Source organism: Tympanuchus pallidicinctus, unplaced genomic scaffold (genome assembly GCF_026119805.1).
Source record: "Tympanuchus pallidicinctus isolate F22 unplaced genomic scaffold, pur_lepc_1.0 scaffold6, whole genome shotgun sequence".
In the NCBI taxonomy this organism is placed as follows: Eukaryota; Metazoa; Chordata; class Aves; order Galliformes; family Phasianidae; genus Tympanuchus; species Tympanuchus pallidicinctus.
The window spans coordinates 10,269,854-10,283,937 of record NW_026294780.1 but is presented as its reverse complement, the minus strand read 5'-3'; the positions used below and the strand labels follow the sequence as shown (position 1 = coordinate 10,283,937).

Genomic DNA, 14,084 nt, shown 5'->3' with positions numbered 1-14,084 from the left:
TAGTGGTATTTGATAGAAAACAGCCAAGGCAGGCAACATCAGGCTATAAAGCCCCCTAAAAGGCAAGAAGAGGAGAAAGAGGTCTGTTGGAAGCCTCGTAGCCCTTCCGTGCTCTGGTCGAATTGCATGAGAAAGTCCTTTCTGTTGCTAAGGCAGCCATCAAGACATGGACCAAACGCGTATCAGTGCAAGAGCAGCAAGCAGGGGGTGGAAGCTGTGCAGCACTCTCCTGAGACCCAGCTGCTGTTGGTTTCCTTGCCCAGAGCTGAAGATGCTCACATGTTGCAAATACCTTAGATGAACACAAAGTCTTCTTGCCTGTATAGAGGAGCCAGGGGACTGCGTGGCTGCCTTCCTGTGGCTGCCGGCAAAGGAATTAAAAGGAGAAAAAAAAAAAAAAAGAAAGGCTTCTTGTCCAGTATCAGGGGAAAAGGAGCTCTGCCTGGTGCTATTTCCCCCCAGGCACTGCTGTGGGGGAAGGGGAAGCCATGCAGAAATTGAGCAAAGGCAGCCCTGGGGTATTCCATAGAGTGATAAACTGCTGTGGAATGGACATCTGAGCCTGGAAGGAGCCAGCCTTTATTACTAAATTAAATTGGTCATTCTGGCTGCTTGCTTCTCATTGCATCACATCAAGGAATATCTTGACTAATTATTTTTCTTTTCTGCTTTTTCAGGAGGGAAACCCAAAGCTGAAAAAACCCTGATTTATTCTCCCTAAAATCAGCTCACACCCAAAAAGGCAGTTCTTCAAATTTACCTTTGATCTTTCACATTCTGTGGCTATGAATCCATGTATTGTTTATTACATGCAATATTGAATGAAAGGATGCTAACATTCTCCCACAGTCATTGCTTATTGGAGTTGGGGGTTAATAAAAGAACCAAATGTCACAAGCCTTAGAGTAAAATCATGTGGATTCACATTATTAATATATGTAACTTTGTCTTTTGGATTAGTTGCAGCCTTCTGAATGCCAAAGTTCTCCCCTCTCAATCTTTTTTCTTTCTACAGAGCATAATCCAAAGTATCAAAAAGCCAAGTGAGAGTTTAGTTTAAAGAGCAAGGCACACAGTATGTAGAGATGAGGGTATGGCAAGAATGCTGTGATTGGACATATCAATCATTTCTATGGCAACAGGAGAGGATGTAACAATAATGTAGAACAGAACAGAGAAGACTGTAAAAAAATAAATTATACACTACTAATACTTTCATTTACCCATTACAGAGATAGAATCAAAATACAGAAAACCGTACAAAAAATATTAAGAATTATTTATATTTCCACATTTCTCATTTACAGTAGCAAAAAAAATATATCTTTTATACAACAAGTGCATTCTTGTACATCTGGAGGATCTGTAGGTCCATTTGAGAAGGCACACATTTTGTGAGAATGTAAGTAATATAGCATAGTAGGGTATGATGAAAAGGAGTATGTGTTTGCATGTGGAGAAACAGAGATTGAATCTTATCCATCCACCAGGCTTATGCCTTTTTATTCTTCACCCCGATGAAAATGACAAATGATGGCACAAAGCCTGATGAATTTCATATTCTTCTAATAAATGTATATAGATGTATTCACTCTTCTTTTAGTCACCAAGGTTGGGATTTAGTTTGCCTAATTTGAGTGCCTGGACCTGAGGTACTCCCTATGCTGCTCTTGGTTTATCAGAGCCTCACAAAAGTCTTCAGCTCTTCATGAAGTGAACCTCTGAACTTTGTCAGCCAAATTGCTCTGCAAGGTCTGCTGATCCGGATCCTGGTCTAGATCCCTACTGACTGCAACAGGAGCTTAGATACTTTGCTCACATGCAAACACTTGAGGGAAAAATTCAGCTGCCTGCCCACAGGTGTCTGACACCATGCCATGTCAGATCCCTTTGAGTAGCTGTGACATCACATGGGGCTGATGGAGGCCATGTAAGAAACTTCTGAGTGACAGCTCAAAGCTAAGTAGGAGACCTGAAGTCAAGTCAAATGGTGAATCAATCCCTTCAGTGGGGAACAGCAGGAGTGGAACTGGGTGTGCAGCCAACCTGGAGAGCCTAGGAGCAAGTCAGGGTCAGCAGGGAATGGGGGATACAGGCACATCTACAGCACAGCTGGAGCAAGGACTGGTGCCAGGATTGGAGCCCACATGCAGCCCCTGAAGCAAGGGGTATGGGTTGCCTATCTGGAGGTGCCATGAGAGGCTGGTCAAAGCAGTTACAACCTTTGACAGATCCTAACTTCTGAAAAATCAGAGTGAGGTGAATCTTCAACCTTGATGCTTATACACCGCAGAGATCTGCATTTGAGCCTGCCACCCACACTTCCTTTGTAGTACCTGGAAAGAAACAGAGACTGCTAGGAAGTTGTAATACCTGTTCTGAAGATGTGCTATCAAAAAGAGAGATATCAGGCCCTGAAGATACCCATGTATCTCCTCTACCACAAGAAGAATCTCAGCATAGATTACTGTGCGGTAGAATGGGTCAGATGAACACTGCCTGATGCATCTGCAAGAGCCAGAATAAGAATGAGCACAGATGGAAGAAGCACACAGGGATATAGCCCCATAATGTGGAGTCATTTTATCCATTGACATCTCTATTGCCACATTGAAATCAATATTAGCGTATTTCTTAGATTGGATACTCATATTTGATATCTGTCTGAGCATTTCAAATTTATTCTGCTTCCTGTCCCAAGCACAGAGAGTTTATTTGCTGCCACGCATTGCTGTTTCCCTTGAGTCTACCCCTGCTGCTATTTTTCTTTAAATGATTCTGCATAGCAAGACCATGTCGAATTTTTTTTTTTCCACAGACTCTTACTATCTTGTATGTTAGAGCTGGAGCCAGAGGAATAAACAAGCACACAAGTAACAGAGATGTGTATTGGAAGTGATATGACCCAGGCTGACAGCTCTGTGCCAGAGCCCTTCCTCTGCCAGATAGCTCAGGCACTCTCCCACTGTTCAAACAGCTTCCACACCTGACCTCAAAGGAGAATTGCATAGCCTTATACATATTCCTTTTCTCAAATCTCAGTAATTAGTTTTATATGCAGTGGTGATCCTGTCAGCTCCATCGCAGAACTGGGAATGAAAACATCAGCTCTTGCAGGGTTGTCTCTTCTCTTGGAGAAAGCTAGACAAGACTGTTTTGAATTAAAGTACTAACTAGCCTCCCACGCAGGGCTAGACATGGTTCTGAAAGCCTCTCATACACCTACGTATAAACACATACACCACAAAATGGATCACAAAATAATTTGATCAGAGGTGGTCTGTTTAGTTGCCTGTCATTCATCTGCTGTTCCTTCACTGAAGCAGGGCTGTCTCAGATCAGGTTGCTCAGGGCTTTGTTAAGCTGTGTTATGTGCATCTCCAAGGACAGGCGTTCCAGAGTCTATCCAATCAACCCATTCCAGCACTTACTGCCTTCCCTGTGTGACCTGTTTTTCCATGATATCCTTTGTTGCAAAATGTGCCAGTTGCCTCTTGACTGGAGCTCAGCCTTTATTGTAGTATCTCATAGGATGCTTAGAGCCAAACTGCTGAAATGTCTACCAGATGAGTGGACTGTGAGGTGGGTGGAAAGCTGGCTGGAGCGCTAAGCTTAGAGGTTTGTTGTTGGAGGTAAAAATCCAATAAGCAACTGGTTGCTAGTGGCCTCCCTTGGGGTCAGTGCTGCACAACATCTTTGCTGATGAGCATTGCTCTCCCCTTGTTCACAGACCCGATTATCTCATAGAAGGCAATCAGGATGGTCAGGTATGATTTGTCCTTGCTAAACCCATTGTTCTTCACATCTATTCATGGCTTCCAGAATTACTGTTTTTTTTTTCAGGAATAGAGATTAAGCTAACCAGCCTGCAGTTCCCTGCATCCTTCCTTGCCCCTCAGATTCAGCATTTTCCTTTTTCCATTCATTGGAAACCTTCCCCAGTGACCACAGCCTTCCAAAGTTGGCAGTAAAAAGCCTTGCAACGACTCCCTCAACATACTCAATTGCATCCCATGTCCCCTGGACTTCTGTCCTGCCTGTCTTTGGCCAAGTGTCATACCATGCACATTTTATAATTCCAAGACATTCTATCCACCTAACAAATTGAAGCCAGTCCCAGGAAATGCAATCTTCTAGCTGTCTTCTTCTAGAGAATCTTTCATATCTTTGTAGTTCTGTTATGGGAAATGAAACAGAAAACCACTGTGATCTCCGTGCTGCTGTTTTGCAACTGAAGAGAGACAGAAGTCAACCTTTTCTTTCCTAAAAAGGCTTACAACCACCATCAAACCCGCTCTTAGAAACTTCTTAGTCCTTAAAGGAAAAATTAAATCCTCCTCCCTTATGAACATCTCCAAAAACAACATAACACTCCCTGCTGAATCAGGAACTGGAAAACAGGACTCGAAGGTCTGCTGCTTTTACTTTCTTCGCACATTCTGCTACTGTAAATTAGCTAATTCTTATAACAAACCCTGCTTCTTGCTCAGCCACAAGGGGTGGGAAGACCAAGTGATTTGTAGGCTTCTACATCTGAGCATGTTACCTGGATCCCCTCACAGCTCATGGAGGCTTTCCTGGCATGCAATTCCTTTCTCCACAAGAGAGGGTCAGGTGTTTCTCACATTTACCAGAAAGGGACAGAGAGAACCAGGCTTGTAGATGCCTGTGCTGTAGGAACATAATATTAGCCAAGACAGGTGCGGCCCAAAACACATACAAAAAGTGGCACAGATCTGAGAAAGCATGTCCCTGTCTCCTATGTAGTCTCCTAGCTAAACTCTTCATGGTGTGAACCTAAGTCCATTTTGCAGAAACCCACAGACAGCACGTGAGAGAAGACAGTAAGGAGTCCAAGCCCTTGCTCACGACAAACATGTTCAGAAGCTGAATGGAAGGGATTAGCCCAGATACTCCCTACAATATTGCATCAACATTGTGTTTGCATAGTTACTCCCAGTCTCAGAACAAACAGTAAGGAAATAGTGAATCAGACCATGGAGATTTCCAGAAACCTGAGCAGACAGACTGACTGAGAAGCTTGTGCAATGAACAAAAAGTACTGTCACTTCTCCACAGCCAAACTCATTCTGCAGCAATTTATTCAAAGCTACACGGTTGCATGAAGCACCTGTAAGTGTTCCAGCAGTAGGAAGTTTATCATTCTGTTAGGAGCATGAAGTTGAGAAAATATTCTATCTGAATACACAGTACATTCAAGAAAGACTTTAGCTTCAAGACAAATAATTTCAAGCTCAGCTGAAACCTTTGTTTTCCTTAACATGCTGAGCCATGCCTTCATCTCTAAATACAGTGTAGTTCCAACTCTATTATCTGGATTTGGGCTGCCTACTAGACGTAAGAAGGATTTCATTTGGGAAGGTATTGATGAAAGAAGCAGGTCTAGAACAAACTACACTAAATATTAAAATGCTTGCATTACTCTAAGCATTTTGAGGCAAATCGAAATTCCTTCAAAAGAGATTTGAAAATATATGAAAATATTGAAAACAAAACAGTGTCTCTTTTTTATGACGTGAAATTAATTACAGTATCACTGGCTTTACTTCCTGGTTTTGGTGGACTATTTCCAGGGGGCTATACTATGCTGCACAAGTTTTTACTTACATATTTATTCTCCAGTGGATCAAACGTACAGACTCTGGAGCTCCCATCCTGCCACCAAACAGGCTAAATTCAGAGAGAATAAAGGCATTTGTAATCTTCTGCTTTTCAGATATGAAACATTTCCTCTTAAATTAAAGAGAAAACAGAAAACAAATATAAAAAAAAAAAAAAAAAACCTTTATCTCTACGCTGAGATATATTTATCTTTGGAGGTAAAAACACGTAATGAGAGAGGAAAAGATGCCAGGAGACAGGTGTGACCAAGCTTTCATTACCTATACCTTTATCTAACCGGGTGGAGACAAAAGAAACAAAATCTTTCCATTTAGCTGTGTCATTACAGGGTGAGGCATGCTGGTTTTGGTGCACTGAAACTCTGACAGTGGGTACAGTCACACTCTCCCACTAGCTCCAATTACTCCCTCTCTTTGCCAGCTTATCCAGCAATTTGCCAGCAATATCCTCACTTTCCCTAGCTTTCCTCTTCTCTGGAAAGCGGTTGTGTCCCTAAAGGCACATCCCTCTATATCCTTCCAGCATACCAGTGTCCTTATGGTACCACAACCAAACATCTTTCCTCTCACCACTTTGGCCATCTGACGGTCTGTGCAGCTTGTCTCAGCAGACAGAATTCAGCTCTCAGATGTCGCTCACTGCTCCTACTGACCGCTCAAGAATTTGCACACGCAATACCCAGTGAACAAAGGAATTCAATCCTACAGCCTATCATGTAATACACACAAAACTCTGGCTGGGACAGAAAATATGCCCATAAATAGTTTCAGAAAGAGAAGTTTAGCTTTTAGGCCTTTTCAATGAGTAAATAAGATACTTAAGTGCATTGTGAATGAAACTACAATTTCCTGCAACTTGCAGGATAAACCATTATGTTATCTACCAGAGATTAGAAGCCATTCTGCAAAAGCTTTAGGAACTTACATGAATTATCTGCAGAAAAGTCAAAAAAGAAGCACAGAGGTGTGCAATTCACCCTTTGCCGGCAGCGAAGTTCCAGCGCTGCCATTGTGAAGCTTGTTGCTTAGCACCCCACATGAGCTGAGTGTCAAATCCAATCGCTTGCAGATATCAAATATTTTGCAAACATCAAATGAAATACTTCATAAACAAGCCATGGTTTGAATGTTGTTCCAAAGTATTTGGGCAATACTTCGAAATACATCTATTCAAAGACAACTGGGAATTTTCAACATTTCACCAACTCAAACAGACCGACTTCATAAGAATTATTATTTTTATCTGTTTCTACTAAGAGAATATAAAAATTCTAACACTTAATATGTTTAGGCAAAGCAATGCTGTGTCTGGAAGCAGCACAAAGGAAATAAGAGCTTGCTATGCTATCAGGGGATTGAAATTGGCAAACACATTCCACTAGCCTGATTTTCCAATAGAGTCACAGAGTACAAACAAGAAAGGCACTACACTGAGGCATCTACTCCTGTAGAGGGTGGTTCCTTACAGGGCATTTTGGGTTCTAAGACCTTGCGGGTGGGACATCAACTGCTTCCCTGGGTGATCACATGGTAACACAGCTCTCTCTGTTGGGGCACAAAGGAAGCTTTGAAGTCCATGGAACCATGGTATCACATAATGGCTTGGGTTGGAAGGAACTTAAAACCATACAGCCCCACACTAGATCAAGTTGCCCAGGGCCCCCATCCAAACTGGATTTGAACACCTCTGGGGATGGGACTTCCCCAGCTTCTCTAGACAGCCTGTACCAGTGCCTCACTGCCCTCATACTGAAAAAAAATGTCTTCTTTATATCAAATTTAACTCTTCCATTTCTCAGTTTAAAACCCCTTGCCTGACCACTATACTTCATGATAGAGTCCCTCCCCACTGTAGACCCCTCTAGGTTCTAGCAGGCCACTGTAAGGTCTCGCCAGAGCCTTCTCTTCTTCAAGTTAAACATCCCCAAATCTCTCAGCCTAACCCCATAAGAGATGTGCTCCAGCAATCTGATTATCTTTATGATCTCCTCTGGACACACTCCAGCAGCTCCACGTCCTTCTGGTACTGGGGGCCCCAGAGCTGAACTCAGTACTGCAGGTGTGGTACCTGAGAGTGAATTTAAGGGGAAACATCACCTCCTTCAGACTTCTGCTCAATGCTGCTTTTGGTGCAACCCAGGACATGAGCTACCAGAGCAGATCTACCTCTGAAATGAACATCTGAGGTTGTTGGTAAGAGTCAGTGGTTCAAGACAGCGTTCTGAGCAGCTTGTAGTGTGTAGTTAGGCTGAGCCAGCACCTACAAGGATTTCTAATCTTCACTCCCTGCAAATCCCACTAGCATAACCGATGTGTTTAAGTGCAACATTTCTTGGATTGCTCTCTTTTCCAATGTCACTGGAGTGTCATAGCTACAGAAAATAACAATCATAGGGCTCACTCATAATGGCTTACTCTTCTCTGCTCAGAAGAGCAAAGATGAGACCAACACCAAACTAACATTTTCCAGCTCTCATGGGAATCAGTCAAAATCACTGGTTGTGTTTGTATTTGAGCTGCCCATTTCAGATGAAACTCCCAGGGTGAATTTGGTAGTAGTTCTTCATGAGATCTGGCCTGAGTCTGATATAGGCTGGCCTATTTCAGGTGACAAGTCCAAAGACTTGATTGTAATTCTGCAGCATGGCCACTCAATCGCCCCTCTTTGCAAATCCTCCCACAGCAGCCAATATTCCAATAGGAATCTCTACCAGTAAAGGAATATGGACAGTTGCACTCAAAAATTGGCTTTTAGGAATTATTTTCAGTAATTTGGAATATGGGCCAAGTTTTCTATGCACAAATAACAGATGCAGTGATGTGATGAATGACAGTAATTCTTGAGGAAATTTGGCCATGGGATTTAGCCAGAAAACTCTGTGAAAGAACATATATCACAGAATCATAGAGTCGTTGAGGTTGGAAAAGACCACTAAGATCATCTTGTTCAACTTGCAGCACATCCCCACCATGCCCACTGACCAGGCCCCTCAGTGCCACATCTATGTGTTTCTTAAGCACCTCCAGGAGCAGTGACTGCACCACCTCCCTGGGCAGCCTGTGCCACTGCCTCACTGCTCTTTCTCGGTATAATTTTTTCCAAACATCCAACCTAATATACTCCTAGCTAAGCTAAATTTCACTCTGGTGTGAAAAAACTAGTTAGGAAAGGGCATGAGCTGAAACAAAGTAGAGCTGGCCACAATAAAAGATTAGGCCTATTTCCTGAAGGAGTGCCATCTCCTGTGCAGAAACAGGAAATAATCCAACCCAGGGTTAGTGGTCAGAGGTAGCATACAAGAGGTGCTACACAGAGAAGACCTCTGGAAAAATATCACCACTGACCCACAAACCAGCGGGAAACCACTGAAATAAGACAGAAAAATCCTCTACTTTTCCAGCCTCATGGAAGAGTTCACTAATTCTGCTGCCCCAAAAATGGCCCAGAATGGCCCAAAGCTCCTTCCTCTGCCTTGCTGCTCAGCCACCAGCATAAGGGAAGTTGCAGCACGGCAGGATAAGACCTGTTTGCAAGCATTGCCCAAGGTAAGTCTGTTTTGCTTCCTTGTTCACGGCACCTTGACAAGGTCAGGACGAAGCATTTGGCAATGAATGACTAACCCAAGGCCGCTCTGTGAGTCAGCAGCCGCGGTCCGACAGGATTCAGGAATGCTGATTGCCAGGTCTTGCCGTCACCACCAGATAATGCTTTCCCCACAGCTGCCCCAGCAAAGCTCTCATGGGCACACACGGTGTGGAAATACCTCCCGTCATGAGGATTTCCCACTACAGTTCTTGGCAAAGTTGAACTGCTGCAGATTTATGAGCCTCTCAGATCTCCTCTAATTCCTCTTTTGAAACCCCATTACCTCCATCTGTGCTTCCTTTTGCATCAATCGAGCCATTTTTACTCGATGGGCTGGGGTTTTTTTTGTTTGTTTTGTTTTTCACAAGCTCCGATAGAATTTCACCAAGTGAATTTAGTAGACTCCTTCATTACTGACATCTTGCGTGCAAACATATGCAGACCATTTAAGGAAAAACCACAAATCAGCACAATCATGTTTTTTTTTCCGAAGAAAGCAGAGAAGTTCTGAGTTTTATGCAAAGCAAAGCAGCTTAACTGAAAAAAAAAAAAAAAAGTGTTAACCAACCAAATGGCAGTGCCACATGGCTTCAGAAACATATTTTTCTGAGCAATTTTTCCAACCCCAGTACTGATTATTATTTTGTAGCTTCCACTTCAATTTCCTTCAAAGAGTGACGATCAGGTTAACCCTGATGCTGAAGAGTGACCTACCAGAGAAGTGCACCTGGATTAAGCCAGCAGCTCTTGGATCTGTTGGCACAGCATTGGTGGTCAAAACACCCAAGCAGACATCATCCTAAGAAATGAACAGAGCTGATGGCCAGGGCCAGAATTCTTCCATATTGCCTTGATGCCAAAGCTGCTCCCTTGAGAAACACTGCTGCTCATTGACAGGGCTGCTCACTCTGATACAGTGGCACCAGCTTCCCTCCTAACCTGAAGGGGGCTTGCCCCACACCTCCTTTCCTCTCTGCTCCAAACTTAAGTGCAACCCAAATTGTTTTTTGGTTTTGAAATAATTTATTAAATTAGTTCCTATTTTTAGCACTTTATATGCTTTGTCTAGTCATCCAACTAGCTGTGTATTTATTCATGAGAGATGCTGACATCTAGAATAAAAGAAAAATTGTGATGTCATTGCTTTTGAATTAATTTTGCCTGAAGACTTATTTCTGAAGTGTTTTTGTTGTTGGGTTGTAAAATACTCTTGGATATTTCAGTTGTATGAACTTTTAAACCTCCTCAATAAAGAAGAAAGTTCTTTCCTTTTCCCAACTTACAGAAAAGCAGTTTGATTATGAAAGCTCCATTCCGGAACCTTTTAGCCAGAGTTGATCATGAATTATACAAATGCTTTTCTTTCAAATTAAAACCAGAAATAATAGAGATCTTGTCACATTTTTAGTAGTAAATATTATTTATAACAGTTATCAGAAAAATATAAGTCAGAGAAGAGACCATCCAGCATCCTATAGAGCTGCTACAAGTTACCATCCCTACAGGAAGAGACAAGTTGATGCTGAGGTTGAAATCCCAGCTGATAAAGCTGTCTGTGAAGATAGCTACGTGGCAGTACCACCATTACAGCTCTTTGATCACACTCTCATGTTTTAACTGGTGATCATTTGGTTCTGGCAGAAAGCATACTGTAACTACTACATTTTTAATATGATGAGGTGTGATTTGCTATCCGTTACATTTCTCATCTGTGTGGGAGGGTAGTACCAATTTGCTTTATGGGTGCAGTGACAAATCTAGCTCATAAACTGCCCAGTATGATATTTGAATGCTTATTGTGACTGCTAGCCACAATGAGCCTGCTGAAATTTGCTTTTGACTATGCTAGAGGGCACTGCTTGGATCCTACTGATTTGCCATCTTCACGTGACCATTTTTGGGCCACCTTTTGTCTGCCTCCACTCCTTTGGAGTATTGCAGTTTTCACAGTCCTATCCAGCTCTGGATAGAACCATAGAATGGCCTGGGTTGAAAAACGATCAACACCCCTGCTATGTGCAGGGTTGCCAACCACCAGACCAGGCTGCCCAGAGCCACATCCAGCCTGGCCTTGAATGCCTCCAGGGATGGGGCATCCACAGCCTCCTTGGGCAACCTGCTCCAGTGCGTCACCACCCTCTGAGTGAAAAACATTCTCCTAATACCTAATCTAAACCTCCCCTGTCTCAGTTTAAAACCATTCCCCCTTGTCCTATCGCTATCCACCCTCATAAACAGCCATTCCCCCTCCTGTTAACATGCTCCCTTTGAAGGGCACAATGAGGTCTCCCCGGAGCTCTCTCTTCTCCAAGCAAGTGGAGAATAGTGCCAACTTGGACTTACACATCAACAGTGATTTATGTAAAATAGTTCTACCTCTCTACAACAGTATAATTGCCATCAGCTTATTCCTGGGACTTTAGAAGAGCTGGTGGAGATGGTTACAAGCTACTCCTGCAACAGAAAGACATTCTGCTGGTGTGTGATGGGAAGTACTCTCAGGGGCTTCCCACTGTCTTTGTCTGAAACTACAAACCCACAGGCAGTGCATTACATCAGCCCTCAGAAGGGCTCCGGACAGGCATCGAGTTCTGCCTTTCCACCACACCCTGCTGCTTCCAGTTGTCAAATACTTCCTCCCTTCTCTCACAGAAGGTGATCTGTTCACCATTATACATGTTTTTGTCAACTTCTGTCTAGACTCGAGCAATGCCATATTTATGAGCAAGAAACCATAGATTCTTAGGAAATTCCAGCACCTACAGAAGGCTGCTGCACTCCTCACCACCACAGGCTATGACAAGAACCCTCCTTCTTTGGCTTTTTCAGTTGGTGAGTCCAGTCCATGTCCCTGATCTTCAAAGTACTCATTGGCCTGAGTCCCAAATTCTCCTTGGGCTCCTGTATAAAAGTGGTGATGGCCAGATTTCTCCTCACTTGAATGAGAATAGCCCATGACAATAAACGCTATTTAATGGGGAATGATCTCCCCTGGAATCTAGGAACAGCATAAACCTACATCTTCTGTGTGAGACCTATGTTTTATTAAGCCTCACTTTGTCTACTGCACACAAACAGCAGCGTGTACAGTTAGGATAAAAATTCTATCAAAGCAACATAGTGTGCTGCACCTTTCCTACTGGGAAAGGGACAGAAAGCAAGTTGCACTTGAAACCATAGCTGTGCAGGACACGGCAGGAGAGCCTGTAGCTACCAATCAGTTATCTCAATAGAATATACAAGAGAGCACAGCAGGTGCCCCTGCAACCTGTGTTTCGTTGTTTATAAGCATTCATAGGTATCACTTTATCTTAGTATGCTTGGTAGGCAAAGGCTTGAAGGTCAAACTGTTATTTCAGTAAGCCAGTTATGTCCTCTCACCTCTCATCTGCTGAGAGTAGATGCACAGCAGCTCTGTATGCATGGAAAACTCAAATTGGGTGCTATTGGGTATGAGCTTCTTAGTAAAAGTTCCCTGAAGCTTGGGTATTGCTCAAGACACTGTTCTTAGGACAGAGATTCCTCCATACTAGTAACTTTTATCAGTCAACGCGGTATGAATATATCTGAATGACAGAGATACAGAACCAAAAATAAACTCTTGCATTTCAAGAACTGAAAACAGCACAATCAAATGTTATTCCCTTCAACGAAGCTTTGAACTATGATGCAGAAAGATATATTTCACAATATAGAAAACAAAAAGTGATATAAAAGACATGAGGGGAACGCTTATGAGCAAAAATGGCTTTTCGAGGGGGTCTCTCTTCACCAAGTTTTATAGTCTTAGCTGCACAACATGTACCTCACAACAAAACATACAAAACAGTATTTCATGACTGAGATGGGATAGCTGTTGTTCAGATCTCTCTGGCACACACATTAAAAAGGAACCCTTACTAGAAAAAAAAAAAAGAGGAAGTGCTGTCCCATCAACCAAAGCTGTTTAGAGAAACTTGGATTCTATGGACAAAAAAAGGGCAGGAAACATTACCTCACATAAGGCTCAGATGTCTGGCCTCACACCTTCATCACTGGATGGTGACCATCTCCTCCTGCACTGCAGGGTTTTCCAGGCTTCTTCACTGCTCCAGCACAGCTTAGGAAAACAGCATGAGGCTAATAAAACCAATTCATGAATGAATGCTACAGCATTAATAGACTGAAGGTCCAAATCTGAGCTTAGTCTATAGCTATACCATACTTGAATATCAAAGCAGATACCTGAAGAACACCTGAGGATGCATTCATTCATTAGTAAGGGTTACTGTGGTATGTTTTATCCTGATTCTTTTTTTCCCTCAGCTCATTTCTCTCTGCAATGAGGAAGCCTCCAAGAAGATTATGTGGACATAGAAAGATCAGATCACACAAAACAACAATCATCAGGTACACAAAAGGGCTCAGTTTCCATGGAGGCACATATACCTATAAGCATCCAAAATTTACCAAGGCTCCATCCAGAAAATACAGCTAAAAGCAGATGCTGAGAGCTGCTGAGCCCTATATACTCACAAAAGGACACCTGTAAGGGCCTAACTGAGATAAACTGTGGGTCCCTGCTGCTTCAGGCTATCAGAAGTTAGTGCAAATAGCTGTGACTGAAAGCCACCCTGACTTTGCAGCATGACTAGCAGCACCACAGATGAGGGAAGCATTGAAAGTGGTCACAGCACAGGTGTTTTGTCCTTTCTGCAGCAGAACCTTGGTTTTTGGGGAATAAACAAACAGATTGCTCTTCTCTGAGTTGCTAAGCCTGTGGGTAGACAACACGGAGCTGAAAATATAAATTGTCCCTACCCTGCAAAACACTTTTCACTGTCATGTGCAGAATTAACAGCAGTGTTTATGAGGAT

At 42.9% G+C, this 14,084-nt stretch overlaps 1 long non-coding RNA gene across 3 annotated transcripts; it reads right to left on the bottom strand.

Moving 5' to 3' along the window:
- Nucleotides 1-721: 721 nt before the first annotated feature.
- LOC128071825 (uncharacterized) lies at nucleotides 722-13,752 on the bottom strand. Of its 3 annotated transcripts, XR_008202014.1 has the most exons (5): nucleotides 13,453-13,747; nucleotides 13,223-13,327; nucleotides 12,610-12,794; nucleotides 9,264-9,765; nucleotides 722-2,336 (listed from the first exon to the last, which is right to left on the bottom strand). It is a non-coding gene; the product is annotated as an uncharacterized LOC128071825 (long non-coding RNA). The 3 variants fall into 3 exon arrangements; XR_008202013.1 differs by lacking the exons at nucleotides 9,264-9,765; nucleotides 12,610-12,794 and having other exon boundaries at nucleotides 13,453-13,559; nucleotides 13,657-13,752; XR_008202015.1 differs by lacking the exon at nucleotides 9,264-9,765.
- Between the last annotated feature and the right edge of the window lie 332 nt (nucleotides 13,753-14,084).